Genomic DNA, 6000 nt, shown 5'->3' with positions numbered 1-6000 from the left:
TGCGCCACCCTTGGCTCTGCGGCGGGGACCTTTGATGCCCGGCTGGAGCCCCTGCAGCACCCAGGGACCGAGTCCCACGCAGGACTGAGGGCCGCAACAATAAACCTGCCACCAACCCACTGCGGGCTGTCACGTCTGCTCCTTGGTAGCAACTTCAGCTAAAGAGACCTCTTGGGAGAAGGGGTAATCAGAGCAGCCCTTGTCAAGGTTTTGATGCCTCTCCTCCATGGAGGTGGTTGTTCCAGCTCAGGCTGGAGTACGGGTGGTAGGAGGGGCTTTAGCAAGGCAAGAAAGGCAACAGTGAAACAAGAGCTGCCCTGTCAAACTGACAAAGCAACTTGGGCTCACCCGAGGTGACACATGGGCCTGCGTGTGCCTTCCAAGGGCCACCGGCTGACAGGAGCAGAGACCGTGCGCCTCTCCACAGCTGGAGAACAATTAGAAGTGGCAAGATGTCCTTTCAGGATGAGCCCTGACAAAAGGCTTCCTCTTTCTTGCCCTGAAATGTGAAGCAGGGCTGGGCCTTTGACCAGCTGGGACTGCAGCGTCGCAAGTCCCAGGCACGGAGCCCAGGGGAAATGTTGAGATCCCATGGTGGTGGGCTCATGGGACCCCCACCAAAAAAAAAAAAAAAAAAAAAAAAAATCACGGTTTGCCTAAAAATGACAGATCCTCCTCAGCCTGGTGGTCATGATGAGGGGACATTGGGGCGTGGCTGGGGCTGGAAATGCTCCCAAATGGCCTTGAACTCCTGAGGGAAGCGGGCCAGCAAGGAGGTGGCACTAGTGCTTTCAGGGAATTGTGAGGAGAGAGAAGGTCTCCTCTGAGCCTCCTCTTCTCCAGGATGAGAGAAACGGTGCTTGGAATGCCCATCTTTCTTTGCATTTACAGAACCTGACAGGCACAGTGAGTGCTTCTGGTGAGGAGGGAGGTGTGTGTGGGGTGTGCAGCCAATCAATAACGATGGTTAATGATGGCTTTGTTAGCCAACAGTGTAAAGGCCATTGCCATGGGCCTCATGGAGCTCACAGGCACAGCAGCCAGAGTGCCCATGGAGATAAAGGCCTCCCAGGCTCTCCGTGGCTGTGGGACACTCAGCTCAGCCCTCCGTGGCTGTGCGGCCCACCGGGGCCAGCAGGAGCCCCATGCCCAAAGCCATGCCAGGCATCCTCTCAGCACAGGCTGAGCCACTCTGGCTGGCAGAATCCTGTGGCACTTCAGCTCTCGGAGCATCCTCTCTGGTTTTGGCTGATCCCAGTGTCCTTGTCCCACACACCCTGGCTCTGCCAAGGACCACTGGCTTCTCTGGCTGCTGAAGGGTGTCCAACAGTGGAGCCACAGTGCCGTGAGGGACAGCGACCTTCCATTTGGGATTGCTTGGACCTGAACAATACCCGTGAGATGTGCTGTTGGATGGGATTCATGCCAGTATGTCCCAGCGGGATCCCCCCAAATCATCTACCCAAGGGGCTGAAAGCCCAAGCAGGTCCGTGCTGGCTCAGTGTTCTCCAGCTGTATCTGACTTGACAATTCCTGTCGACCTGATTGATTATCCCCCTGCCATGAGGTCACCTGGCTCGTGGGTGATGCGAAGGCAATGCAGGTTTTATTTGAGGGGTTTAAGGGGAGTTTGATTGTGTCCATCCGAGGATCCGTCTGGATTCTCTCTCCATCAGGTGCGAGATGAGCAGGGACAGGGTGTGCTGGGTGTAGAACTGACTGATGGACTGGTTTGCAATGAGATAGGATCCGTTTTCTTGCCAGAGAGTGGCACCCAGCTGGGTTTGGATTCAGGCTGGGACTCTACTGGATAGCACCCAGATGGTTTAGATGCTGCTGAGCAGGGCTTGCCCTGTTCAGGGACTTTTCAGTGTCCCTTTGGACAAGCCATGTCCTGTGCTCTGCCAGCAAGGAGGCGACAGCATCACGGCTGCCCTCCTCATGCCTGTGTGCTGCTTAGACAAGAATCTTCCATCCACTCTGCTCCAGAGGGCTCTCGAGTGCCCACGGGGAGCCCATTTTTCCCTCCTGTGGCACTGGGCAGCGCTGGGGCGGGGCAGGGCTGTGATGTCACGCGCCTGTCATGCCGCAGCACTGTGACATCAGCATGCCTACTTAGGCCGGGCCAGCCCCCGCGGCTGCCAGTGCAGTCGCCATGGGCCGTGCCGGAGCCATGTGTGTCGGTGCCGTGCTCGTGACTGCGCTTGTGCTGCTGCTGGCCGCCGTGGCTCTCTGCTGGGCCATGGGCCGCTGGCAGCCACGGAGGCGGCAGGCAAGGACAGCCAGGAGGCGCAAGCGCCCCGGGCTGCGGCCCAGAGGCACACGGAGGAACCGGGGAGCCCCTGCGGCTCCCAGGCTCCGCAGGCCTCGGGCCACCCCTCGCAAGCGGCCAGGTGCCCCCGCCAGCCCCCTGGGCAGCTCCTGCAGCTGCGGCCCCTGCGTGGCAGTGGCCCGAGAGCTGCAGCAACTGATGAGCTTGCTCTGGGCTCCCAGCGGGACATCTGTGCCGCTCTACTCTGGGATGTGGCAGGCCCTGTGGAAAGAACTGCAGGAGCTGGTACAGCGAGGCCACCTGCCCTGCTGTGGCTCGCCCAGCTCCTCCAGGAGCCCCCATCCCATTGAGAGGCAGCTCCCAGGAAGCGTCTCTGTCCCTGGGACAGCCTCAAGCCTTGCAAGGATGGCACACCAGGAGACACCCGCCATCCATGCAAGAAGCTCCGGCTGTCAGAGAACGTCCATCCTGCCAGGAGCCTCGGCTATCTCTGACAGCCGCCATCCCTCAGAGAGGCTCAGTGAGACCTGTCAGCCTGCAGAAGCCGCAGAGCCCGGGCACAGGTCTCCCGGCTCCCTTGGACCCACGGACACCACGGACGCAACCCTGAGCCATGACGTGGCCAGGGAAAGCCCGCGAGTCCAAGTGGGAGCCCAGCCCGAGGCAGGGGAGCCATCTCAGGAGCAGGTGGCGGAGCAGCCAGTGTCCTGCAGCTGGCACTTACCAGTCCACAGCTCCCGGGACGCTGTGCCGGCTGTGCCAGCGGGCAACAGCCCGTGCCTGGTGGAGGAGATGATCCTGGAGACACCGGGAGACCTCCACGTCCAGGAAGCTGCTCCCAGACTGCCACCGACCAGCAGCAAGTCTCTAGTAGAAGGTGAGATCTTCTGAGGAGCCGTCTGCGGCTCCCCTGGGGCTCGTGAGGGGCATTCTCAGGCCAGGCCATGCCCGGGCCTCTGAGAGCAGCCTAGTCCCTGGCTGGTCTCAGTGTCTCTGATGGCACGGCTTGAAAAAACCCCTGTGTGGTTTTCAGCTGCTCCTGGGACGCCCCTGTGGCCCAGCTCGGGCTGCAGCCCCGGCCGTGCAGCGGAGCAGGGTCCAGCGCAGGAGGCCGGGGACAGCGAGGGTGCCGCCGTGCCCCGCTGCAGCGGGGCTCCTGCAGCCGCCTGTGCGCGCTGCCCTGGCCCCGCTGTGCCGCTCGCCAGCCCGACGGCTGCAAGGCGGTGGCCGCTGCCCGGCGCGCAGCAGGAAGCAGGTGAGAGCAAGGAGACCGCGGCGGCCCGGCCCGCTTCAGCCGCGGGCACTGGGGGCCCTGGGCGCAGGGCTGATGGCTGGCTCTTGGCTGCAGGGCAAAAGAAGGAGCTGCAGGAGCTCTACCAGCTGGGCCCGCAGCTGGGCAGCGGTGGCTTCGGCACCGTTTTCTCGGGGACCCGCCTCTCGGACGGCAGCCCGGTAAGTGGCCGGCACGGCCGGGCGTGGCCGCAGGGTCAGGGCCGGGGCCGGGCAGGGCTTGAGCTCAGCCCCCCTGTGTCCATGGCTTGCAGGTGGCCATCAAGCGCGTGGCCCGGGAGAGCGTCCTGCAGTGGGTTGAGTGGGTGAGTGAGCGGGGCCAGCGGGCCGGAGCGGGCCGGAGCGGGCAGGGATAAGCCCAGGGCCCCGGGGGCAGGGGGATGCCGTGGGCTGAACGGGCCAGGGCTCAGGCTGCGAGGCGGAGCGTGGCGGGCCCGGGGATGCCCGACACCGGGGCTGGGTCCAGGCAGGGGGGCAGCTGCCAAGCGTGCCCTGGGCGGGAGGGATCCCCAGCAGCAGGGAGGCTGCCCAAGGGGCCACTGGGGCACGCCGGGCAGGGGCAAGGGGAGGCACGGGGCAGCACCAGGACCGCTGGAGGCATTGTCTCGTTCCCGCAGCCCGAAGGCACCCGTGTTCCCATGGAGATTGTGCTGATGGAGAAGGTGGGCTCTGGCTGCCACAGCATCATCCAGCTCCTGGACTGGTTCGAGCTGCCTGACAGCTTCGTGCTGGTGCTGGAGCGCCCGGAGCGGTCTCAGGATCTCCTGCAGTTGCTGGCGCAGCAGGAGTTCCTGAGCGAGGAGGCGGCGCGCTGGCTTTTCTGGCAGGTGCTGGAGGCCGTGTGGCACTGCACCGCCTGCGGCGTCCTGCACCGGGACATCAAGCCGGAGAACCTCCTCGTGGACCCGGAGAGTGGCGACCTGAAGCTCATCGACTTCGGTTGCGGCACCTTCCTCCAGGAGCAGGCCTACACGCAATTTGCCGGTGAGCCACGGCCCGGGCCCTGCTCCCGCTGCCAGGCCCTGCACTGTGCCATTCCCTCCTGGGCCGTGGGGCGCAGCATTCAGCCGGCTGCCGGCCGCCCCGTGCCACGGGGCAGATGCTGTGCCCCAGGAGCCGGCTGCCGGCTCTGCCGACACAGGGGGGCTGCAGAAGCCAGGCCCCGGCCCCTCGGCTTGGCAGGCCTGCGAGGGCTCCGGCTGCTCTTCCGGCCTTCTGTGCCTTGCCCAGCGGTTTCCTGGCTCCGGCCAACTCTCTGGGGCTGCAGGGTGCCCTTGGGGGAAGTTGTGTCCGCCGGGGCAGCCCCTGCCTCTGGCAGGAGGCTGGCACCAGGCTCTGGAAGGCAGCAGCCTGCGCCCGGCCAGCCCCGCCTGTCTCCCCTAGGAACACACACGTACAGCCCGCCCGAGTGGATCTGCCTGGGCTGCTACCACGGCCATGCGGCCACCATCTGGTCCCTGGGTGTGCTGCTCTACGAAATGGTCTGCGGCTACCTGCCCTTCCAGGACGACCACGACATCGTGCAGGGCCAGCTCTTCTTCGGGCAGCAGGTCTCTCCAGGTGGGTGTCAGCCTCCAGCAGCCGGGCTTTGGCAGATGGCAGCGCGCAGCCCGGCCCGGCCCTGGCGCGGCTCGGCGGCAGCTCCATGTGCCCTCAAGGGCCGGCCGCAGGAGCTGGCCCCTCAGGGGCCGGCTGTGGCACCTTGGCTGAAGGAGGTGGCCGTGTGCCGCCGTGCCGCCGTGCCGCAAAGGGCCGCTCTGAGCACTGGCAGCGTGGCCCGGGTTCTGCGGGCGCCGGCAGCAGCCGGGCAGGAGCCTTCTGCCCGTGACCGGCGCTTTGTGCCTTCTCTCCCCAGAGTGCCGCCATCTGATCCGCTGGTGTTTGGCCAAGCACCCCGCGGACCGGCCGGCGCTGCAGGAGATCTTGCGCCACCCTTGGCTCTGCGGCGGGGACCTTTGATGCCCGGCTGGAGCCCCTGCAGCACCCAGGGACCGAGTCCCACGCAGGACTGAGGGCCGCAACAATAAACCTGCCACCAACCCACTGCGGGCTGTCACGTCTGCTCCTTGGTAGCAACTTCAGCTAAAGAGACCTCTTGGGAGAAGGGGTAATCAGAGCAGCCCTTGTCAAGGTTTTGATGCCTCTCCTCCATGGAGGTGGTTGTTCCAGCTCAGGCTGGAGTACGGGTGGTAGGAGGGGCTTTAGCAAGGCAAGAAAGGCAACAGTGAAACAAGAGCTGCCCTGTCAAACTGACAAAGCAACTTGGGCTCACCCGAGGTGACACATGGGCCTTCGTGTGCCTTCCAAGGGCCTCCGGCTGGCAGGAGCAGAGACCGTGCGCCTCTCCACAGCTGGAGAACAATTAGAAGTGGCAAGATGTCCTTTCAGGATGAGCCCTGACAAAAGGCTTCCTCTTTCTTGCCCTGAAATGTGAAGCA

The sequence above is a fragment of the Passer domesticus genome, chromosome 19 (assembly GCF_036417665.1).
Source record: "Passer domesticus isolate bPasDom1 chromosome 19, bPasDom1.hap1, whole genome shotgun sequence".
Classification (NCBI taxonomy): Eukaryota; Metazoa; Chordata; class Aves; order Passeriformes; family Passeridae; genus Passer; species Passer domesticus.
This window is presented reverse-complemented; position numbering follows the sequence as displayed.